At 42.1% G+C, this 26,147-nt stretch overlaps 1 protein-coding gene across 1 annotated transcript in view; it reads left to right on the top strand.

The window, feature by feature from the left end:
• ILRUN (inflammation and lipid regulator with UBA-like and NBR1-like domains) overlaps positions 1–26,147 on the top strand; it is a 355,318-nt gene that overhangs the window by 218,979 nt on the left and 110,192 nt on the right. The window lies entirely within an intron of this gene.

Genomic DNA, 26,147 nt, shown 5'->3' with positions numbered 1-26,147 from the left:
TATGTCTACTTTATGTTTGGATTATTTTGGGAATGCCATTTTATTTTTTGGGTACGTTACAAGGCTTAGAAGTTCAGAAGCAAATCTTGAACTTTTTCAGAAAATTTCTAAAACCCACTTTTTAAGGACCAGTTCAGGTCTGAAGTCACTTTGTGAGGCTTACATAATAGAAATCACACCAAAAATTACCCCATTTTACAAATTACACCCCTCAAGGTATTCAAAACTGATGTTACAAACTTTGTTAATCATTTCGGTGTTCCACAAGAATTAATGGAAAATAGAGATAACATTTCTAAATTTCACTTTTTTTGCAGATTTTCCATTTGAATCAATTTTTTTCCAGTTACAAAGCTATGGTTAGCAGCCAAACAAAACTCTATATTTATGGCTCTGTTTCTGTAGTTTACAGAAACACCCCATATGTGGACGGAAACCGCTGTACGGGCACACGGCAGGGCGCAGAAGGAAAGGAATGCCATATGTTTTTTGGAAGACAGATTTTGCTGGACTGGTTTTTTGACACCATGTCCCATTTGAAGCCCCCCTGATGCACCCCTAGAGTAGAAACTCCAAAAAAGTGACCCCATTTTGGAAACTATGGGATAGGGTGGCAGATTTGTTGGTACTATTTTAGGGTACATATGATTTTTGGTTGCTCTATATTACACTTTTTGTGAGGCAAGGTAACAAGAAATAGCAGTTTTGGCACTGTTTTTATTTTTTGTTATTTACAACATACATCTGACAGGTTAGATAATGTGGTATTTTTATAGAGCAGGTTATTACGGACGCGGGGATACCTAATATGTCAACTTTTTTTCTTTTTATGTAAGTTTTACACAATTATTTCATTAAAAAATTTTTTTTTAAATCACTGCGGCATGGAAGGGGTTAAGCAGCTGATATCACAGCACAAATGTCAGCCGTTTCAAGCAGAGTGTCAGCAATGTGCTTACACTCTGCTTGCTAACCGCTCGGCCATCCTGGAGATGAGAGGGGGATGGCGGGATGATCGCACCGCTTGCAACCCCCCCCCCCAGATACGGGGGGATTAGATACTTCCGACAGCGTCTGAATCGACCTGCGGTTTGCAGCGATCGCAGAGACGGGGGTTACTAAGACCTTTTCCGCAGACTTCGGTGCATTGGGGTGTCACTTCAGGAGGTACTGTGTCTCTCTTCCCCCCGCCGTGCTCTACAGCCTGTTCTGAGAGTGTGAAAGTCCATGGAGCTGGCCCAGGGTGTAAGGCTGAATTGTGCTCTTCACTGTTGCATTCAAAGCATTTGATGTTTACGGTACAGTCTTTTCCAAGATGAGAGATTGATGCACAACACCTGTAACAAATGTGGTTCTCCTTGAGGAAAGTTTTGCGATCCCTGAGAAGTTTTTCTCTAATTCCTCTGCATTTCAGATTCAGCATTGTCCCAGGGTGCCTGCTAATTGTTTTTAGCAGCCACCCAGTTTGTCATGTGTCCTTAAATACCGGGACATCAAGACGTACCGGTATGTCAGGTGTCCCCAAGAGGTTCAGGAAAGAAAAAGGATATGCAAAATACATAATAAAACAGACGCATGTGACATAATAGCGATGCTACCGTGAGCTTAGATGTAGAGGATGTTTTGAGAGGCTTCCAAGCCATGTGCTATCCTCATGCAGTGAATGAAGAAAATGGCTGCTATGTGCTAGGATAATGATGTCACTAAGATAAGTAAGCTGAAGTAGACTTGTAGTGTGAAGTAACTGCAATTGTATGTAAAGCAACCACTAGATGGTGCTGTTACACAATCAACTAATAAATTAACAATAAACTTGCTGAAGGCGTGACACTCCCCGCCTGGTATCTATAGGATACAACATTAAGTTACTTATGGAGAGAGCAACAAAATCAGTTCAGTAACAGGTCTGAGGAAGAGTTTAGGCTCATGTTGCCTGCAGACTTAAACTTCCACCTTTCTGACCTTCCCGACCTTCCCATCTTTACTTGGGCACACCTTAGTTATCAGTCCCAAAGGCCAGTCATTTATTTTCAACTGATAGTCTTTAACAAGGACAACATTACCAAGTTCCATGTTGGGTTTGCTGGTTTGCCATTTATTTCGGACATGTAGTGTGGAGAGGTATTGTTTTCTCCATTTATTCCAGAAGGCATCTGTAAAGGGGTCAAGTCTCCTAATGGAAATGTCTTTAGGGACACCCTTTTGATTTTGGATGTATCCAAGTTCTTGAGCATAAACTTTGTGTTGGATACAACGGATGATAACTTCTCGTGCCTGTGTGAGCTCGTCTACTGTATGAGCCTTGTGACTAATGCCAATTTTTGCAGTGCTCTGTTCCTGTGGGTGTGGTTCTGAATGATTTGGCCATGTGGATTAAGCCAGCTTATAGCTCTGTTCAGTGATCTCCACGTAGATAACTTGTTGAATCGTTTGGATCCAAGCTCTCTGTTAGAAACTTTTGTGGTGAGTACAGAAACATGAGGACGAATCTCTGCATCAACATTTGGTTCTAGTAGTTCAAATTTGTCTTTCTAAAGAGTGCCAAGGACAGGTTTGTAAAGGAATGGTGGTCCTGTGAGCCATGCGGTATCTTTAAGGTGGGCTGCAGGAACAGCTCTTGTACCGTGGTCTGCAGGGTTGAGGTCAGTTGGTACATAGTGCCACTGGGTAGGCTGTGTAGACCTCCTGATTCTTTGAACTCTGTTATGAACATAGACATAAAATCTCGTAGTCTCATTGTAAATGTAGCCCAACACTACTTTGCTGTCTATATAAAATACTGTACTATCAAGATTTACATCTATTTCAGACACAACAAGATCTGCTAGCTCTACTGCTAGAACAATAGCACAAAGTTCCAATCTTGGTATGGTAAGCTCAGGACTTGGTGCCAGCTTTGCTTTGCCCTTTGTAAAGTCAATTTGGACCTGGCCTTTAATATTTATAGTTTTAAGGTAAATTACTGCAGCAATTGCTTTTACTGAGGCATCACAAAACACGCACAGCTGCTTGGACTGAACCTCAGCAGGAGAGGAGTGGGCATATGGCCTATGTATACGCACGTTAGATAATGCTTTTAGAGAGTCTCTCCATGTTACCCATAGTGCCTCTTTCTCTGAGGGAAGTTGCGAATTCCAATCTCATACATCTGTGGTTAGCTCCCTGAGCAGAGTCTTACCTTGGATGATCACAGGAGCTTCAAATCCAAGTGCATTGTATAGACTGTTGGCAGTGGACAGGACTCCACATTGTGTGAAGGGTTTCTGTTCTTGGTCGACCTGAAAGGTAAAGGTGTCAGACTTGAGGTCTCAGCTGAGCCCTAGGCTGCGCTGCATGGGTAATGGGTCTGTTGCCAAGTCTATAACCTTCAAATCACTGGCATGATCTTGAGTTGGAAAGGGCTCCATAACAACTTTGCTGTTTGAAGCCATCTTATGCAGCCTGAGGTTTGAACAGGAAAGCATACTTTGAGTCCTTTTGAGTAGACCAATTGCAGCCCCTGGTGAGGGAAGCGACTTTAAGCCATCATCTACATTGAATTCTCTTTCAACAGACTTCTTAACGTCCTCTCCATAGACTTTCACCTTCTTGGGCAGAAAGTCTGAGTAAATGAATAGCGACTGCAGGAGATGGACTGTTGCCAAAAACACGCACCTTCATGCGATATTCGATGATGTCTTGGGTAGGGTCGTTGTCCTTGAACCAAAAGAATCTTAAGAATTTCCTGTGCTCTTCTTTAACTAGGAAACAATAGAACATTTGTTGTATGTCGGCAACTACAGCAATGGGTTCTTTGTGGAATCTGATGAGGACACCGAGAAGTGTGTTGTTGAGGTCTGGTCCTGTCAAAAGAACATCATTGAGAGAGACTCTCTCATATTGTGAACTGGAGTCAAATACTTCTCAGATTTGTCCAGGCTTCTTAGGGTGGTAAACGCCAAATATTGGTAAGTACCAGCATTCTTCCTTTTCTTTTAGGGGTGGAGCTACTTCTGCATGACTGTTTACCAATATCTTGTCCATGAATAAGAAAAAACGTTCCATAATTTTTTATCTTTTGTGAAAGTTGCGTTGGAGTGAAAACAAGCGTTTAAAGGCTTGATCTCTGTTGTTGGGTAGACGGCGTCTCTGTGTTTTGAAAGGTAGTGGTGCAACCCAGGTGTTCGTTTTATTCTTGAAAGAATCCTTGCTCCATTGTGTTTAAGAAGGCCTCATCTTCAATAGAGAGAGCTATCTTGTAGTCTTCCTCTTGAACACCTTACACCCCAAGTGGTCTTGGTCTTGACCACAAGGATGGTTCTCGGTTTCTGAAAAGTCAGGATACAGCACACTTGTTGGCTTCTCTTTTACAAGAAATCTGTTAGGACAAGGCTGAAAGAGGGATGGGCGTCCGTTCACCAAGGTATTCGTGTAAAGCGAATTCACTGTGGTAGGCTTGTGAATATTTCCTAAGCAGACATCAACTTTAATGACCCACCCCAGGTCAAGCTTCTGGGCATATGGAAAATTGTGAGGACCGTTTATTTGTTTCCTCACCTTGTGGACCCTTATGATTTCTCTTCCTAGCAGAAGTATTATTTTGGCCTTTGGGTCGAGTGCAGGTATGAGATGTGCTATGGATTTTAGATGTCCATGATGTAATGCTGCCTCAGGTGTAGGAATCTCTTCTCTATTGTTTGGCATCCGATTGCATCAAGGTAGGTAAAGGTAGGGATGCTTCACCATTTATGGATTCGATTTGGAAGCCAGTAGCACTGCTGCCTTTTTCTTCACTCACACCTGTGCAAGTTTTAAGTGAATATGGAGAGCTGTGTCCTTTTAATATTGAAGATATCAAAGAAAGTAGAGTTAGCAAGAGATCTGTTACTCTGATCATCAAGGATGGCATACAACCTTACTGCTTTCTCTTTATGTCCAATAGGATAAACTGTGACAAGACAGATCTTTGAGCAAGATTTGTTACTAGGACCTTTTCCGCAGACTTCGGTGCACTGGGGTGTCACTTCAGGAGGTATGGTGTCTCTCTCCTCCCCGCCTGGCTCTACAGCCTGTTCTGAGAGTGTGAAAGTCCATGGAGCTGGCCCAGGGTGTAAGGCTGTATTGTGCTCTTCACTGTTGCATTCAAAGCATTTGATGTTTACGGTACAGTCTTTTGCAAAATGAGAGGTTGATGCCCAACACCTGTTACAAATCTGGTTCTCCTTGAGGAAAGTTTTGCGGTCCCTGAGAAGTTTTTGTTCAATTCCTCTGCATTTCAGCAATGAGTGTGGTTTCTTATGTAGGGGACATTCTCTGTATGGGTCTTTTGTTGAGATCTTTTCAGTCTATGAGGTACTGTAGGTTTTGTTTGAGGGGACTTTAGAAGATACACTGGTCTTGTGTACTGCAACAGGTGTACCTTTCATTTTACGGAGTAAGACAGGCCTACCTGGTTTGGGGTAAGTGGTGTCAAACATTGAGAGGTCAAAGCTGGGATCATTCCTAGTCTTTTCTTGCTGGTGCACGAAGTTCACAAAGAAAGAGAATGGAGGAAATGGGACGTTGTGCTGTTGCTTGTACCTGGAACCTTGAGCAATCCGCTTCTCTTGCAGGTTATAAGGTCGTTTTTGTACTAAGGGCTTTACACCACGTGTAGTATCTAAAAATGCCAGACCTTGTAAATCTCCTTCAGCTTTGGCAACTTGGAGCTCTGTCAACAGATCACTCAGTTCTCTGTTTCTGGAACCTTTTGTTCTGGATTTTGGGGAAATCCTCAATTCTTTTGAAGAGTGCGTTCTCTATTACTTCTGGTGAGCCGTAACAGTCCTCAAGTCTTTCCCATATCATGTTTACCCCAGTGCTTGGGTAGTTAATATTAATGGCTCTAATCCGTTTTGCCGATTCATTTCCTAGCCACTTGACAAGAAGATCAATTTCTTCACATGCAGACAGATCTAGGTCTCTTATTGTATTTCTGAATGATGATCGCCATGACCTATAGCTTTCAGGTCTGTCATCAAACTTGGAGAGACCCTTGGTTATTAACTCACGTTGGGCAAGGAATTTTAGCAACTCTGACATACCTGGTTCTTTGTTTGTTGGATTGTTGCTGTAGTAGTCACCACTTACTTTTTCTTTCTTAAAGGATTGGACTATACTGCGATCCTTTTGCAGGTCTGAATGCAGGTTGCGTTGGGAGTTGATGTCCTATGAAACTGTTGTCTCGTTCAAAGCGGGGTTCTTCAGCAGGGGCTGATGCTGCCTTTGGACTTGAATTTAGGCTATCATCTGACTTTGCATGCTGCATGACGTAATCTGAAGTGCGTTGCAAGTTATCGTTATGATCAGGTTCAGGCCCAACTAATCTGCTGGGTCTATCACTCGCGGAGTTTGCTGCTTCTTATAACGCTTCTGCCTCTGCTACAGCAGCTGCAGATTCCTTTTCCACAGCTAGCTTTTCCACTGCTGCTTGTTGGTCAGCCAGAGTTGCTTTCATGCGTGCTTGTTGTTCAGCCAGAGCTGCTTGCATGTGTGCTTTCTCCACCTTTAACTGTCTTTCTTGCTCGGCAAATGTCGCGCAGGTTTTGGCGGGTTCAGCTTTTGCACGGGCAATGGCGACCGTGGAGCTGCTCACTGATTTCTTTGAACTTCTGGAGCTAGCCGATATGCGAGACCTTGTCTTACAGTTCTGATTCTCTTGACAACTGTGAACAGCTTTGCACACTTGAAACTGTCGTGGATGACGATGCTGCACTTTGCAGGGTTCAGTACCATGCGGTCAGCATGTTAGAGGTTGTTGACTCTCAGGGTTTGAGGAATCAGTTTCTTGTATCTAGCTTGTAAGAAGCCGTGGTTTCACTGCGGTCAGGGAGTCTTATCAAGCTCATAAGCAGCCGCTGTTTTACTGTTCTGTCCCCCTTATGTGTAAAGGTACATAGCTTGACAGACAGCTAAACCTTATCCCGGCAATGAATTGACAATGGAGTAACGTCCAACTTTATCTTTATTGCAAGGATGTAAATGCGTGGTAAAACTGAGAAACAGAAAACACAATGCGCTTACTAATGGGGTCTGACATATTTATTAGGCAAGTTGTATTTTTGAGGATTAATTTTATTATTGAACAACCATGTTCTCAATGAACCCAAAAAACTCATTAATATCAAAGCTGAATATTTTTGGAAGTAGTTTTTAGTTTGTTTTTAGTTTTAGCTATTTTAGGGGGATATCTGTGTGTGCAGGTGACTATTACTGTGCATAATTATTAGGCAACGTAATAAAAAAACAAATATATACCTATTTCAATTATTTATTTTTATCAGTGAAACCAATATAACATCTCAACATTCACAAATATACATTTCTGACATTCAAAAACAAAACAAAAACAAATCAGTGACCAATATAGCCACCTTTCTTTGCAAGGACACTCAAAAGCCTGCCATCCATGGATTCTGTCAGTGTTTTGATCTGTTCACCATCAACATTGCGTGCAGCAGCAACCACAGCCTCCCAGACACTGTTCAGAGAGGTGTACTGTTTTCCCTCCTTGTAAATCTCACATTTGATGATGGACCGCAGGTTCTCAATGGGGTTCGGATCAGGTGAACAAGGAGGCCATGTCATTAGATTTTCTTCTTTTATACCCTTTCTTGCCAGCCACGCTGTGGAGTACTTGGACGTGTGTGATGGAGCATTGTCCTGCATGAAAATCTTGTTTTTCTTGAAGGATGCAGACTTCTTCCTGTACTACTGCTTGAAGAAGGTGTCTTCCAGAAACTGGCAGTAGGACTGGGAGTTAAGCTTGACTCCATCCTCAACCCGAAAAGGCCACACAAGCTCATCTTTGATGATACCAGCCCAAACCAGTACTCCACCTCCACCTTGCTGGCGTCTGAGTCGGACTGGAGCTCTCTGCCCTTTACCAATCCAGCCACGGGCCCATCCATCTGGCCCATCAAGACTCACTCTCATTTCATCAGTCCATAAAACCTTAGAAAAATCAGTCTTGAGATATTTCTTGGCCCAGTCTTGACGTTTCAGCTTGTGTGTCTTGTTCAGTGGTGGTCGTCTTTCAGCCTTTCTTACCTTGGCTATGTCTCTGAGTATTGCACACCTTGTGCTTTCGGGCACTCCAGTGATGTTGCAGCTCTGAAATATGGCCAAACTGGTGGCAAGTGGCATCTTGGCAGCTGCACACTTGACTTTTCTCAGTTCATGGTCAGTTATTTTGCGCCTTGGTTTTTCCACACGCTTCTTGCGACCCTGTTGACTATTTTGAATGAAACTCTTGATTGTTCGATGATCACGCTTCAGAAGCTTTGCAATTTTAAGAGTGCTGCATCCCTCTGCAAGATATCTCACTATTTTTGACTTTTCTGAGACTGTCAAGTCCTTCTTTTGACCCATTTTGCCAAAGGAAAGGAAGTTGCCTAATAATTATGCACACCTGATATAGGGTGTTGATGTCATTAGACCACACCCCTTCTCATTACAGAGATGCACATCACCTAATATGCTTAATTGGTAGTAGGCTTTCGAGCCTATACAGCTTGGAGTAAGACAACATGCATAAAGAGGATGATGTGGTCAAAATACTCATTTGCCTAATAATTCTGCACTCCCTGTAGTAATGCATATACAAATACAGATGCATATCTAAACCAGAGCATGCTACCTATCTGCACAACAATCATGGTCCCTAGCTGTTAACTATAAGCTGCTATTAAGGAAAGGAAAAGGATATGCAAAATACATAAGAAAACAGATGCATGTGACATACCAGCGATGCTACCGTGAGCTTAGATGTAGAGGATGTCTCAAGAGGCTTCCAAGCTATGTGCTATCCTCATGCAGTGATGACTGTGAATGAAGAAAATGGCTGCTATGTGCAGGAATGATGATGTCACTAAGATAAGGAAGCTGAAGTAGACCAAACTTGTAGTGTGAAATAATTGCAATTTTGGGGAAAATGGCCACTAGATGGTGCAGTTACACAATCAACAGAGAATTATACAGAAAATATATTAACTTTGTATGAAAGTTGTGCATAAATTAACAATAAACTTGCTGAAGGCATGACAATCACAGTTAGAGAAATGTGTGCTTTGAGTATTGTCTTTAAGTCTTTGGGTTTTTCTTTGCCCTCAGCTCAATGCCCTCAAGCTTAATTGGTCGCTAACTTTTCACACAACTTCGCATAAATCAATAGTACAAATGACTATACGAAAGTCTAGTTCTCCTGTTATCACCTGTTTACCTCTCTCCTCCTTCCCCACAGCCATCCATTAAAGGGTTTCTATCATCATAAATTACGTTTTCTAGCTGACTGACATTAGCGATGGGCTAATGTCAGCAGTACATAACAGTGGGATTTAGTGTGTTTAGTGTGAAAACAATGTGTTTTCTTAAAATAAACACTTAAAAAATATGCTAATGCGCCTCTAGGTGCCAAAGGGTAAGTGGATAGACCCTAGAGGCTAATTTAGCATATTTTAAAAGTGTTTATTTTAAGAAAACGGTGGCAGGCAGAGACTTATAAAGCCCACTGTTATACACTGCTTACATTAGCCCATCGCTAATGTCTGTCAGCTACATAACGTAATTTCTGATGACCGAAACCTTTCAACCCCTTAACCTCTTCAGGACACATGACGTACCGGTACGTCATGTATAGTTCCGATCACCGCCACTCGTCGCAAACCGCATGTCAATTCAGACCTGCTGTTTTATGGCTTTTACCTGTGGTTGCGGCGGTGATCGGGCGTGCCATCGGGTCCCCATACAGCTGTAGGGGGGACCTGATGGCATGGAAGGCAGCGCGATGCGTAAGGAAGGCATTGCGCTGCCTTGCGGTGACAAGCCTGTGAGATCAAGCCCCCTGGATCTCACAAGCCGGAAGCTGTATGACTAATACTCAATGTAATACTCATACAGCCAATGCATTCCAATACAGAAGTATTGGAATGCATGGTAAAGGGATTAGAGTCCCAAAAGGGGACAAAAAAGTTGAAAAACTTAAGTCCCCCCCAAAAAAAGATTTAAGTTTCAAGTAAAAATAAGCAAAAACGTCATTTTCCCCAAATAAAGTAAAAAATAGAGGGAAAAAGTATACATATTAGGTATCTCCACATCCGTATCGACCAGCTCTATAAACATATCACATGACCTAACCCCTCAGATGAACACCGTAAAAAAAACCTCTGCTAAATAAACAATTTTTGGTCACCTTACATCACAAAAAGTACAACAGCAAGCGATCAAAAAGGCCTTTGCCCACCAAAATAGTACCAATCTAACTGTAACCTCATCCTGCAAAAAATGAGCCCCTACCTGAGACAATCGCCCCAAAAAAAAAAAATATGGCTCAGAATATGGAGACTAAAACATAATTTTTTGTTTTAAAAAAGCTGTTATTGTGTAAAACTTACATTAAAAAAAGGATACATATTAGGTATCGCCGCATATCGACTGACTTTATAAAACTATCACATGACCTAACCCCTCAGATGAACACCATAAAAAACAAAAACTGTGCTAAATAATTCATTTTTTATCACCTTACATCACAAAAAGTGTAATAGCAAGCGATCAAAAAGTCATATGCACCCCAAAATAGTGCCAATCAAACCGACATCTCATCTTGCAAAAAATGAGACCCTACCTAAGATAATCACCCAAAAACTGAAAAAACGATCGCTCTCAGAATATGGAGACACTGAAACATGATTATTATAATTTTTTGCTTCAAAAATGAAATCATTGTGTAAAACTTAAATAAATATAAAAAAGTATACATAATAGGTATTGCAGCGTCCGTAATAACTTGCTTTATAAAAATATCACATGACCTAACCCCTCAGATGAATACTGTAAAAAAATAAAAATAAAAACGGTGTAAAACAAAAGCCATTTTTTGTTACCTTACATCACAAAAAGTGTAATAGCAAGCGATCAAAAAGTCACACGGACCCCAAAATAGTGCCAATCAAACCATCATCTCATCCCACAAAAATCAAACCTTACCCAAGGTAATCGCCCAAAAACTGAAAAAATTATGGCTCTCAGACTATGGAAACACTAAAACATGATATATTTTTTTTGTTTCAAAAAAGAAATCATTGTGTAAAAATTGCATAAATAAAAAAAAAAGGATACATATTAGGTATCGCCGCGTCTGTGACAACCTGGTCTATAAAAATACCACATGGTCTAACCTGTCAGATAAATGTTGTAAATAACAAAAAATAAAAACGGTGCCAAAACAGCTATTTCTTGTTACCTTGCCTCACCAAAAGTGTAATATAGAGCAACCAAAAATCATATGTACCCTAAACTAGTACCAATAAAACTTCCACCCAATCCAGTAATTTCTAAAATGGGGTCACTTTTTTGGAGTTTCTACTCTAGGGGTGCATCAGGGGGGCTTTAAATGGGATATGGTGTCAAAAAAAAACAGTCCAGCAAAATCTGCCTTCCAAAAAACGTATTGGCATTCCTTTCCTTCTGCGCCCTGCCGTATGCCCGTACAGTAGTTTATGACCACATATGGGGTGTTTCTGTAAACTACAGAATCAGGGCCATAAATATTGAGTTTGGTTTGGCTGTTAACCCTTGCTTTGTAACTGGAAAAAAATATTAAAATGGAAATTCTGCCAAAAAAGTGAAATTTTGAAATTGTATCTCTTTTCCATTAATTATTGTGGAACACCTAAAGGGTTAACAAAGTTTGTAAAATCAGTTTTGAATACCTTGAGGGGTGTAGTTTCTAGAATTGGGTCATTTTTGGGTGGTTTCTATTATGTAAGCCTCGCAAAGTGACTTCAGACCTGAACTAGTCCTTAAAAAGTAGTTTTTTGAAAATTAAAATGTAATTCCCCAAATGATCCTAACATGAAGTAGACATATGGGGAATGTAAAGTAATAACTATTTTTGTAGGTATTACTATGTATTATAGAAGCAGAGAAATTGAAAATTTTTTTATAAATAAGTGATTTTAATTTTTTTTTTACTCCATTTTACCAGTGTCATGAAGTACAATATGTCAGCCAGTTTCATGGGTACAAATCTGCCAACAGATGCCCTTTAAACCTTTTGCTACCAGCACTGTATATGTACGGCACTGGAGCAATAGGCAAACATGGCGCTCGCTCACGTGTGCAGCAGGCGTCATGGCCGCGGGTCTCCGTTGTTTTAAACAGCAGATACCCGCGGCTAATTACCGCGACCGGCAATAATGTGGATTGCGGTAATTAAAGCCTTTCTATGCCGTGATCAAGTGAGATCTGTAGCCAGTGACAATGCTGGTAATTGATTTTTATACACTCGGCCTCACTGAAGAGGCTCAGGGTATTAAAACTGAAATTCTTATTTTGGACACCAGGTGGCAGGCCAACATACGAAATTAGCAATCCTAAGCAATAACTGTATTTTAAAAATCTGAATTATTAGGAACACCTGTTCTATTTCTCATTAATCCGATTATCTAGTCAACCAATCACATGGCAGTTGCTTCAATGCATGTAGGGTTGTGGTCCTGGTCAAGACAATCTCCTGAACTCCAAACTGAATGTCAGAATGGGAAAGAAAGGTGGGCTACAACAGCAGAAGACCCCACCGGGTACCACTCATCTCCACTACAAATAGGAAAAAGAGGCTACAATTTGCGCGAGCTCACCAAAATTGGACTGTTGAAGACTGGAAAAATGTTGCCTGGTCTGATGAGTCTCGATTTCTGTTGAGACATTCAAATGGTAGAGTCTGAATTTGGCGTAAACAGAATGAGAACATGTATCCATCATGCCTTGTTACCACTGTGCAGGCTGGTGGTGGTGTAATGGTGTGAGGGATGTTTTCTGGGCACACTTTAGGCCCCTTAGTGCCAATTGGCCATCGTTTAAATGCCACGGGCTACCTGAGCATTGTTTCTGACCATGTCCATCCCTTCATGACCACCATGTACCCATCCTCTGATGGCTACTTCCACTAGGATAATGCACCATGTCACAAAGCTCGAATGATTTCAAATTGGTTTCTTGAACATGACAATGAGTTCACTGTACTGAAATGGCCCCCACAGTCACCAGATCTCAACCCAATAGAGCATCTTTGGGATGTGGTGGAACGGGAGCTTCGTGCCCTGGATGTGCATCCCTCAAATCTCCATCAACTGCAAGATGCTATCCTATCAATATGGGCCAACATTTCTAAAGAATGCTATCAGCGCCTTGTTGAATCAATGCCACGTAGAATTAAGGCAGTTCTGAAGGCAAAAGGGGGTCCAACACTGTATTAGTATGGTGTTCCTAATAATTCTTTAGGTGAGTGTGTGTGTGTATATATATATATATATATATATACACAGTACAGACCAACTGTTTGGACACACCTTCTCAATCAAAGAGTTTTCTTTATTTTCATGACTATGAAAATTGTAGATTCACACTGAAGGCATCAAAACTATGAATTAACACATGTGGAATTATATACATAACAAAAAAGTGTGAAACAACTGAAGATATGTCATATTCTAGGTTCTTCAAAGTAGCCACCTTTTGCTTTGATTACTGCTTTGCACACTGTGACAACCACCCGCCAATCCCGTCGTACTAAGCCACAGTTGCCATACAGGTCTCCACTAGAGACTTCTGGAGGCGAATCCACTGTGAGCACAGAAGACGTTTAAGATTGGTTGGTGGGCCCAGACAGGATACAATCACGATTGTATGTACAATCGGTAAAAATAAAATTACTGATTTCACGCTGGAAATCAAATTAATTTGCTGCCACCACTCTTCGTATTGAATCGGGACGAAGAGACCCCGGCTAGCTAATCCTAAAGGGACGAAACAGTTATTTGCAACCTAGCTAGTACATTAACAATTTATAAAAATAAAACAATTTGGTAGTATGTCTTCTGAGGACAGAGTTCTTCGCATAGATCAGGTCATCAAGTAACAAGGGCAAAACTGGAACGATGAAATCGCTAGTTTTTATTCTAAAACTATACACAAAAATATATACATTAAAGCTGACGGATAAATATGCCCGCCAGTTGAACAGATTGGTTTGGATAGAAATAGATAAGAGGTGGAAGGGAATAGAATGTCTGTAAGTTCAGAATTACCGTGGTAAAGTCCAGTAAAAAGGCAAAGTCTTTGTAGAATAATCCAAGATGGTGGGGTGTCCGTGTCCAGCGGGCAGTCGTGTTGTTAGTCGACGTCAGATGGTAGAAGAAGGACTCGGAGCTGAATGTGTCACAGGGTTTAACCCATTCAGTAGTGGGGAGGGGTTGTGACCCGCACAAGTCCAGCCTTGGGTAATTGGAAGAGGGGCAGTTCCTGCCCTGGACAGAGGAAATCTGGCTGAATCTTTGCTGTGCCAGTTTCTCCGTACCCGTGGGTCAAATTGGGACATAGAGGTCATATTGAGAATAAGCACAATTTTACAGATCCAAACAGGATAGAATTACCATTTGGATTCCCTGAGAGCTTTGATATCTGAGAGAGAGAATCTCTGATTGACTGTCCGATTTCCTGAAATTAGGGCCGGAATAATCCCTGAAGAGATGCTTCAGTGCATTGGTTCCGAACCCAGAAAATATGGACGCAAATATGAAAGCTATGTATTAGAGGTGGCTGCCCGGTGACCTCTTTTTGTGTCTCAAACAGCTGTCTAATAAGCATCTGTCCTGCTCTCTTTGAAGCGCACTGGCAAGACTGAAGGTGTGAGAACCCTGCTGGTATTGGAGACACTATAGCTGCAGAAAGACCAGGTTTAGGAGGTTCTGTCATAAGAGAACTAGATTGATGGCTACTCAACTTGGCATGGGGCAGGAAAGGTTTGTCACAAGGTGGTGATAATGGCACCTCTGCTCTGTGAATTGCTCCTTTAGTGAAAAGAGAAGATTCTTAGTAAAGGCTCTGGTGTCTCTGATTGCGAAATATGGCGCATTTGCGAATTCCTAATATTGCTGTGGATCGCAAAGCGTCACACACACTCTTGGCATTCTCTTGATGAGATTCAAGAGGTAGTCACCTGAAATGGTTTTCACTTCACAGGTGTGCCCTGTGAGGTTTAATAAGTGGAATTTCTTGCCTTATAAATGGGGTTGGGACCATCAGTTGCGTTGTGGAGAAGTCAGGTGGATACACAGCTGATAGTCCTATTGAATAGACTGTTAGAATTTGTATTATGGCAAGAAAAAAGCAGCTAAGTAAAGAAAAACGAGTGGCCATCATTACTTTAGGAAATGAAGGTCAGTCAGTCTGAAAAATTGGGAAAACTTTGAAAGTGTCCCCAAGTGCAGTCACAAAAACCATCAAGCGCTACAAAGAAACCGGCTCACATGCGGACCGCCCCAGGAAAGGAAGACCAAGAGTCACCTCTCCTGCGGAGGACAAGTTCATCCGAGTCACCAGCCTCAGAAATCGCAGGTTAACAGCAGCTCAGATTAGAGACCAGGTCAATGCCAGAGTTCTAGCAGCAGACTCATCTCTAGAACAACTGTTAAGAGGAGACTGTGTGAATCAGGCCTTCATGGTAGAATATCTGCTAGGAAACCACTGCTATGGACAGGCAACAAGCAAAAGAGACTTGTTTGGGCTAAAGAACACAAGGAATGGACATTAGACCAGTGGAAATCTGTGCTTTGGTCTGATGAGTCCAAATTTGAGATCTTTGGTTCCAACCACCGTGTCTTTGTGCGACGCAGAAAAGGTGAACTGATGGACTCTACATGCCTGGTTCCCACCGTGAAGCATGGAGGAGGAGGTGTGATGGTGTGGGGGTGCTTTGCTGGTGACACTGTTGGGGATTTATTCAAAATTGAAGGCATACTGAACCAGCAAGGCTACCACAGCATCTTGCAGCGGCATGCTATTCCATCCGGTTTGCATTTAGTTGGACCATCATTTTATTTTTCAACAGGACAATGACCTCAAACACACCTCCAGGCTGTGTAAGGGCTATTTGACCATGAAGGAGAGTGATGGGGTGCTGCGCCAGATGACCTAGCCTCCACAGTCAACGGACCTGAACCCAATCGAGATGGTTTGGGGTGAGCTGGACCGCAGAGTGAAGGCAAAAGGGCCAACAAGTGCTAAGCATCTCTGGGAACTCCTTCAAGACTGTTGGAGGAGCATTTCAGGAGACTACCTCCTGAAGCTCATCAAGAGAATGCCAAGAGTGTGCAAAGCAGTAATCAAAGCAAAAGGTGGCTACTTTGAAGAACCTAGAATATGACATATTTTCAGTTGTTTCACACTTTATAATTCCACATGCGTTAATTCATAGTTTTGATGCCTTCAGTGTGAATCTACAATTTTCATAGTCATGAAAATAAAGAAAACTCTTTGAATGAGAAAGTGTGTCTAAACTTTTAGTCTGTACTGTGTGTGTGTGTGTGTGTATATATATATATATATATATATATATATATATATATAAAATTTAAAAATATAAAAGTTTTTTAATCACCCACCCTTTCCGTATAATAAAAAATAAATAGCAATAAATATAAACATCATGGATATCACAGCGACCAAAAAATGCCCATACTATTTTAAAATGTTAAAATATTTTTCCAGGACGGCGAATGGTTTCAATAAAAACTACAGATTGTCCAGTAAAAAATGAGCCCCCACACAGCTCAGTAGACATAACTATAAAAAAATTATGGGGGTCAGAATATGGTGATGTGGAAAAAAAAAAAAAAAAAAGATTAAAGTTTAATTAATTTTTACACTATTTCGATATAAAAACCTATACATATGGCGTATGGTTGTAATCGTACTGACCCTCAGAATGAAGGGATTTGGTCAGTTTTGACGCACATGGAACACCGTGGGAGCAAAACACATAAAATGGTGGAGATATTGAATGTGTTTTTTCCAATTCCACTACATTGTATGCCATAATAAACGGTGACATTAAAAAGTTAATCTTGTCCCGCAATAAATAAGCCCTCATACGGCTATGTGAACGGAAATATAAAAAAGTTATGATTCGAAGAAAAATTTAAATGCAACAACAACAAAAAACTCTATTGTCCTAAGGGTTAAGGACCAGCTCACTGAAGAATCAGATTACATGTAGGTACAAGTGTATGAAGAGACGAGGGGGCAGGAATGAGAAGAAGCTGAATGAGATAGAAGAGAGGCACACAGACAAAAGAGACTGCAGCAGCTAAATAGGAAGTTTATGTCTCGGAGCAAGTGCTTTATTCACATCCTTGGCAGTAAGTTAGGGAGCAGATTCTCTACTGTCTGTGTGCAGTGGATGGGAGCTACTCCAACCACCAGCTCTGAGAGAACTGCAAACTAGAAAATCTAGTATGCACATAACATGCCAGATATGAGTCATATAACAGCCAGAAATAGTGTAATTCCTAATATACACACACTGTACTACTGATTAATGTAGAGTTTGTCCTATCTTAGGTATGCTTCAGGACCTAGTGATTTTCTATTTTTGCTTTTTAATTTTTTTACTCCCTGTTTTACCAGAGCCGTTATTTTCTTTTCTCGTTCACATAGATCAGGGATCAGCAACCGTCTGCACTCTGGCTGCTGTGAAATTACAACTCCCAGCATGCACACTGTTGGCTGTTCTTGTAACTCCCACAGAAGTGAAAGTAGGATTCTGGGAGTTGTAGTTTCTGAACAGCTGGAGTGCCGGAGGTTGCTGATCCCTGACATAGATGTTTGAGGGCTTGTATTTTGCGGTCCATATACTTTCTAACAGTTCTATTTAATATTATATACGATGTAGTGAGAAGCTGGGAAAAAATTCCAAATAGGGTAGAATTGGTAAAAAAATGGATTCTGCCACAGTTTTTTGGGTCTTGTTTTTACTGTGTTTGCTATACAGTAAAACTGACCTCTGTTAACCTTCATTCTCTTGGCAGTATTATTAGAGCAATATAAAATTTTTAGTTTTCCCTTTGTTTTTAAAAATTTTCCCTTTGTTTTAAAATACAATTTTTGTTAAAAAAATATATTTTTCTGTGCATTGCCATATTCTGACCCCAAAACATCTATGGAGCTGTGGGGGCTCATTTTTTGTGGACCGTTCTGTAGTTTTTATTATATTAATATAGTATATTATTATAATATTATTATACTATATTATGATACCATTTCAGAGTGCATATGACTCTTTGATTTATTTCCAATTTTTTATTTTATTTTTTGGGTGGGAAAGCACCAAAGAAATGGGGAATCTGGCCTGTACGGGATAAAAGGGTGTTTTGGGATACAATGCAAATGATCTTTATTTTTTATTATTTTTTTACTATGGATAAAGGAGGGTAATTAGAATTTTTATATTTTCAAAAAACGTATATTTAAAAAAAAAAATTACTTTTTTTTTTTTTTTTTTACACTTCCCTAGGGAACTTGAACATATCTGATTGTTAGATTGCTTCTTCTATAGAATGCAATAAATTAATAATTATACAAATTACCCTTGCAGTCTATGGAAGATTTAGTACGTTCCAGTGGAATTCTGCTGCCAATCAGACATTATCTCCCAGTGTCTGCTTTGTAAAACGGCAGGCATCCGGTGGCTGCAGCGCTCCGGAGTGGGTGCCGTTCTTAACCACCTCCCGACCGCCTAACGCACATATGCGTCCGGAAGGTGGTTGATTCATTCCGCCTGGACGCATTCGTGCGTCATCTCGCGATAGCCGAGATTTCCTGTGAACGCGCGCACAAAGGCGCGCGCGCTCACAGGAACGGAAGGTAAGCGAGTGGATCTCCAGCCTTCCAGCGGCGATCGCTCGCTGGCAGGCTGGAGATGTGATTTTTTTTAACCCCTAACAGGTATATTAGACGCTGTTTTGATATCAGCGTCTAATATACCTGCTACCTGGTCCTCTGGTGGTCCCTTTTGTTTGGATCGACCACCACTACACTACACCCCCCCCCCCCCCCCCCCCGTCACTTATTAACCCTTTATGAACCACTGATCACCCCATATAGATTCCCTGATCACCCCCCTGTCATTGATCACCCCCCTGTAAGGCTCCATTCAGAGGTCCGTATGATTTTTACGGATCCACGGATACATGGATCGGATCCGCAAAACGCATACGGACGTCTGAATGGAGCCTTACAGGGGGGTGATCAATGACAGAGGGGTGATCACCCATATAGACTCCCTGATCACCTCCGTGATTGATCACCCCCCTGTAAGGCTCCATTCAGACGTCCGTATGATTTTTACGGATCCACGGATACATGGATCGGATCCGCAAAACGCATACGGACGTCTGAATGGAGCCTTACAGGGGGGTGATCACCTCATATACACTCCCTGATCACCCCCCTGTCATTGATCACCCCCCTGTAAGGCTCCATGGCTCCATTCAGACGTCCATATGATTTTTACGGATATATGGATCGGACTCGCAAAACACATACGGATGTCTGAATGGAGCCTTACAAGGGGGTGATCAATGACAGGGGGGTGATCACCTCATATACACTCCCTGATCACCCCCTGTCATTGATCACCCCCCTGTAAGGCTCCATTCAGACGTTCGTATGTGTTTTGCGGATCCGATCCGTGAATATCATACGGACGTCTGAATGGAGCCTTACAGGGGGGTGATCAGGGAGTCTATATGGGTGATCACCCCTCTGTCATTGATCACCCCCCTGTAAGGCTCCATTCAGACGTCCGTATGTGTTTTGCGGATCCGATCCATGTATCCGTGGATCCGTAAAAATCATACGGACATCTGAATGGAGCCCTACAGGGGGGTGATCAATGACAGGGGGGTGATCAGGGAGTCTATATGGGTGATCACCCCCCCGTAAGGCTCCATTCAGACATTTTTTTTGGCCCAAGTTAGCGGAAATTGGTTGTTTTTTTTTTCCTTACAAAGTCTCATATTCCACTTGTGTCAAAAAATAAAATCTCACATGAACTCACCATACCCCTCACGGAATCCAAATGCGTAATATTTATATTCCAGACTTCTTCTCACGCTTTAGGGCCCCTAAAATGCCAGTGCAGTATAAATACCCCACATGTGACCCCATTTCAGAAAGAAGACACCCCAAGGTATTCCGTGAGGGGCATATTGAGTCCATGAAAGATTTACATTTTTGTCCCAAGTTAGCGGAAAGGGAGACTTTGTGAGAAAAAACAAAAAAAAATCATTTTCCGCTAACTTGTGCCCAAAAAAAATAATTTCTATGAACTCGCCATGCCGCTCATTGAATACCTTGGGGTGTCTTCTTTCCAAAATGGGGTCACATGTGGGGTATTTATACTGCCCTGGCTTTTTAGGGGCCCTAAAGCGTGAGAAGAAGTCTGGGATCCAAATGTCTAAAAATGCCCTCCTAAAAGGAATTTGGGCCCCTTTGCGCATCTAGGCTGCAAAAAAAGTGTCACACATGTGGTATCGCCGTACTCAGGAGAAGTTGGGGAATGTGTTTTGGGGTGTCATTTTACATATACCCATGCTGGGTGAGATAAATATCTTGGTCAAATGCCAACTTTGTATAAAAAAAAGATATTTCTCTCACCCAGCATGGGTATATGTAAAATGACACCCCAAAACACATTCCCCAACTTCTCCTGAGTATGGCGATACCAGATGTGTGACACTTTTTTGCAGCCTAGGTGGGCAAAGGGGCACATTTTCCAAAGTGCACCTTTCGGATTTCACCGGTCATTTTTTACAGATTTTGATTGCAAACTACTTCGCACGTATTAGGGCCCCTAAATTGCCAGGGCAGTATAACTACGCCACAAGTGACCCCATTTTGGAAAGAAGACACCCCAAGGTATTCCGTGAGGGGTATGGCGAGTTCCTAGAATTTTTTATTTTTTGTCGCAAGTTAGTGGAATATGAGACTTTGTAAGAAAAAAAAAATCATCATTTTCCGCTAACGTGTGACAAAAAATAAAAAGTTCTATGAACTCACTATACCCATCAGCGAATACCTTAGGGTGTCTACTTTCCGAAATGGGGTCATTTGTGGGGTGTTTGTACTGTCTGGGCATTGTAGAACCTCAGGAAACATGACAGGTGCTCAGAAAGTCAGAGCTGCTTCAAAAAGCGGAAATTCACATTTTTGTACCATAGTTTGTAAACGCTATAACTTTTACCCAAACCATTTTTTTTTTTTTGCCCAAACATTTTTTTTTATCAAAGACATGTAGAACAATAAATTTAGCGAAAAATTTATATATGAATATCGGTTTTTTTGCAAAATTTTACAGCTGAAAGTGAAAAATGTCATTTTTTTGCAAAAAAATCGTTACATTTCGATTAATAACAAAAAAAAGTAAAAATGTCAGCAGCAATGAAATACCACCAAATGAAAGCTCTATTAGTGAGAAGAAAAGGAGGTAAAATTCATTTGGGTGGTAAGTTGCATGACCGAGCAATAAACGGTGAAAGTAGTGTAGTGCAGAAGTGTAAAAAGTGGCCTGGTCATTAAAGGGCTTCTGTTTTTTTTTTTTGGTTAATATTAATCCCTACAATGCAAGCTCCCTGTACATATGCTAAATATTCATTTTTGTTCAGTAGATTTTGTTAAAAATCAAGCTTTATAATATGTAAATTACCTTGCTACCAGCAAGTAGGGCGGCTACTTGCTGGTAGCAGCCACATCCTCCTCTCATCATGACGCCCCCTCCGCCGTTTGATTGACAGGGCCAGGGAACGGGATCGTTCTCTGCTGGCCCTGTTTGAATTCAAAATATCGCTCCTGCGCCGTACCTGTCTGTAATCGGCGCAGGCGCACGGAGAGGCGGACGCTCTCTCGGCTGCTCCATCCTCAATGCGCCTGCGCCGGGTGTAGATGTGACGTCATCGGCGCAGGCGCACTGAGAGGCGGCCGCTTTGTCGGCCGCTCCATCCTCAATGCGCCTGCGCCGATGACGTCACATCTACACCAGGCGCATTGAGGATGGAGCGGCCGCCGCTCAGTGCGCCTGCGCCGATTAAAGACAGGTACGGCGCAGGCGCGATATTTTGAATTCAAACAGGGCCAGCAGAGAACGATCCCGTTCCCTGGCCCTGTCAATCAAACGGCGGAGGGGGCGTCATGATGAGAGGAGGATGCGGCTGCTACCAGCAAGTAGCCGCCCTACTTGCTGGTAGCAAGGTAATTTACATATTATTAAACTTGATTTTTAACAAAATCTACTGAACAAAAATGAATATTTAGCATAGAGAGCCATCAGTGTAGGGATTAATATTAACCAAAAAAAAAAAAAAAAACGGTTTAGTGGGCTGACAGAGGCCCTTTAACCACTTCAACCCCGCTAGCTGAAACCCCCTTCATGACCAGAGCACTTTTTACACTTCTGCACTACACTACTTTAACCGTTTATCGCTCGGTCATGCAACTTACCACCCAAATGAATTTTACCTCCTTTTCTTCTCACTAATAGAGCTTTCATTTGGTGGTATTTCATTGCTGCTGGCATTTTTACTTTTTTTGTTATTAATCAAAATGTAACGATTTTTTTGCAAAAAAAATTACATTTTTCACTTTCAGCTGTAAAATTGTGGAAAAAAAACGACATCCATATATAAATTTTTGGCTAAATTTATTGTTCTACATGTCTTTGATAAAAAAAAAATGTTTGGGCAAAAGTTATAGCGTTTACACACTATGGTACAAAAATGTGAATTTCCGCTTTTTTGAAACAGCTCTGACTTTCTGAGCACCTGTCATGATTCCTGAGGTTCTACAATGCCCAAACAGTAGAAAAACCCCACAAATTACCCCATTTCGGAAAGTAGACACCCTAAGGTATTCGCTGATGGGCATAGTGAGTTCATAGAACTTTTTATTTTTTGTCACAAGTTAGCGGAAAATGATGATTTTTTTTTGTTTGTTTGTTTTTTTCTTACAAAGTCTCATATTCCACTAACTTGCGACAAAAAATAAAAAATTCTAGGAACTCACCATTCCTCTCACAGAATACCTTGGGGTGTCTTCTTTCCAAAATGGGGTCACTTGTGGCGTAGTTATACTGCCCTGGCAATTTAGGGGTCCATATGTGTGAGAAGTACTTTGCAATCAAAATCTGTAAAAAAATGACCGGTGAAATCCGAAAGGTGCACTTTGGAATGTGTGCCCCTTTGCCCACCTTGGCAGCAAAAAAGTGTCACACATCTGGTATCGCCGTACTCAGGAGAAGTTGGGGAATGTGTTTTGGGGTGTCATTTTACATATACCCATGCTGGGTGAGAGAAATATCCTGGTAAACGACAACTTTTCCCATTTTTTTTATACAAAGTTGGCATTTGACCAAGATATTTATCTCACCCAGCATGGGTATATGTAAAATGACACCCCAAAACAGATTCCCCAACTTCTCCTGAGTACGGCGATACCAGATGTGACACTTTTTTGCAGCCTAGATGTGCAAAGGTGCCCAAATTCCTTTTAGGAGGGCATTTTTAGACATTTGGATCCCAGACTTCTTCTCACACTTTAGGGCCCCTAAAAAGCCAGGGCAGTATAAATACCCCACATGTGACCCCACTTTGGAACGAAGACACCCCAAGGTATCCAATGAGGGGCCTGGCAAGTTCATAGAATTTTTTTTTTTTTTCGCATAAGTTAGCGGAAATTGATTTATTATTATTTTTTCTCACAAAGTCTCACTTTCCGCTAACTTGGGACAAAAATTTTAATCTTTCATGGAATCAATATGCCCCTCAGCGAATACCTTGGGGTGTCTTCTTTCCGAAATGGGGTCAGTTGTGGGGTGTTTGTACTGCCCTGGCATTTGAGGGTCTCCGCAATCATTACATGTATGGCCAGCATTAGGAGTTTCTGCTATTCTCCTTATATTGAACATACAGGTAATGAGATTTTTTTTTTCCGTTCAGCCTCTGGGCTGAAAGAAAAAAATGAACGGCACAGATTTCTTCATTCGCATCGATCAATGTGGATGAAAAAATCTCTGCCAAAAAAAAAGAGGGGAAAGGCGTCTGCCAGGACATAGGAGCTCCGCCCAACATCCATACCCACTTAGCTCGAATGCCCTGGCAAACCAGATTTCTCCATTCACATCAATCGATGTGGATGAATAAATCATTGCCGGGATTTTTTTTTTTTTTTTTTTTTACATACAAAGTGTTTGCCAAAGCATAGGAACGCCGCCTCCTCCTCAGCTCGTATGCTTCGGCAAACGTATCTGTTACTGCAGAGTAGAAATCTCATCTTGCAGCGCCGCATACACCGACTTGCGTGTAATCTGACAGCAGCGCAATGCTTCTGTCAGAATGCACATCGGTGCTGCAGCTAGTCGATCGGTTGGTCCACCTGGAAGGTAAAAAAAGAAAAAAACAGGCCGCAACGCAATAATTTTATTAACTTTGCAACAGAACATATAAACGTTAACATTTTTAACTGAACATTAACCTTTTTGCTTACTGGTGTTGGTTTTTTTTTTTTTTTTTTTTTTTTTTACCTTTATAGAACAAACCTCTCCTTCCCCATGGGTCAATGTGCAAAGCGCAAATCGCCCAAAGATGTGGCGAAGTGCGTTATGCACTTTGTCCCAGGTGAAAGGAGAGGTTTGCAGCAGCTGTGTGAGTGAATGGGCCCTAATAGCCCTGTGTGCCTGTCCTGGTGAGATGATCCCTATGCTAATGTGTACCTGTGAGTGGTACTTCCGGAAACACTCTCCAAAGCATAGGGCACGGTGGTCAGGACAGTCAGGACAGAAATAGCGGGTGTCACGCCTTATTCCACTCCTGCTACAGACACGACATCTTTTTCGGGGTGACTGTTGGGTTGAGATACCCGGAACGACATTGGGGAAATGTCGCTCGTGTAGACGGCTAACTACACTGGTGGATGGGGCCACGGAACCTCCTGGGTACAGGAGGTTCTCGATGATCTCTTCCTGAAATTTGAGGAAGGATCCAGTTCTCCCAGCCTTACTGTAGAGAACAAAACTATTATACAGAGCCAATTGAATCAAATATACAGACACCTTCTTATACCAGCGTCTGGTTCTGTGGGAAACTAAATACGGAGACAACATCTGGTCATTGAAGTCCACCCCTCCCATGAGCAAATTATAGTTGTGGACTGAGAGGTGCTTTTCAATGACACGGGTTGCTCGCTCAATTTGTATTGTCGTGTCTGCGTGAATGGAGGAGAGCATGTAAACGTCACGCTTGTCTCTCCATTTCACCGCGAGCAGTTCTTCGTTACACAGTGCGGCCCTCTGCCCCCTTGCAAGACGGGTGGTAACGAGCCGTTGGGGGAAGCCCGCGCGACTAGTTCGCGCGGTACCACAGGCGCCAATCCGTTCTAGAAACAAATGCCTAAAGAGGGCCACACTTGTGTAAAAATTGTCCACATAAAGATGGTACCCCTTGCCGAATAAGGGTGACACCAAGTCCCAAACTGTCTTCCCACTGCTCCCCAGGTAGTCAGGGCAACTGACCAGCTCCAGGGTCTGATCTTTTCCCTCATAGATCCGAAATTTGTGGGTATAGCCCGTGGCCCTTTCACAGAGCTTATACAATTTGACCCCATACCGGGCGCGCTTGCTTGGGATGTATTGTTTGAAGCCAAGGCGCCCGGTAAAATGTACCAGGGACTCGTCTACGCAGATGTTTTGCTCTGGGGTATACAAATCTGCAAATTTCAGGTTGAAATGGTCTATGAGGGGCCGAATTTTGTGGAGCCGGTCAAAAGCAGGGTGGCCTCTGGGACGGGAGGCGGTGTTGTCACTAAAGTGCAGAAAACGCAGGATGGCCTCAAAACGTGCCCTGGACATAGCAGCAGAGAACATGGGCATGTGATGAATTGGGTTCGTGGACCAATATGACCGCAATTCATGCTTTTTAGTTAGACCCATGTTGAGGAGGAGGCCCAGAAAAGTTTTAATTTCGGAAACTTGGACTGGTTTCCACCGAAAAGGCTGGGCATAAAAGCTTCCCGGGTTAGCGGTTATAAATTGTGTGGCATACCGATTTGTTTCTGCCACAACTAAGTCTAAGAGCTCCCAGGGCCGAACCGATCTGAGCTGTCTCAACCCGAACTCCAGACTGGGCGGTGAAAGGGAAAACTACAGGTGCGGCTGAAGTTGGGGACTGCCAATCAGGGTTTGCCAGCACCTCAGGGACTTTAGGGGCTCTACGGGCACGTCTTTGCGATGGCTGCGACGGGGT

This window comes from Bufo gargarizans, chromosome 3, assembly GCF_014858855.1.
Source record: "Bufo gargarizans isolate SCDJY-AF-19 chromosome 3, ASM1485885v1, whole genome shotgun sequence".
In the NCBI taxonomy this organism is placed as follows: domain Eukaryota; kingdom Metazoa; phylum Chordata; class Amphibia; order Anura; family Bufonidae; genus Bufo; species Bufo gargarizans.
Note: the sequence above shows the minus strand (reverse complement) of the source record. Positions and strands in the feature narration are given on the sequence as shown.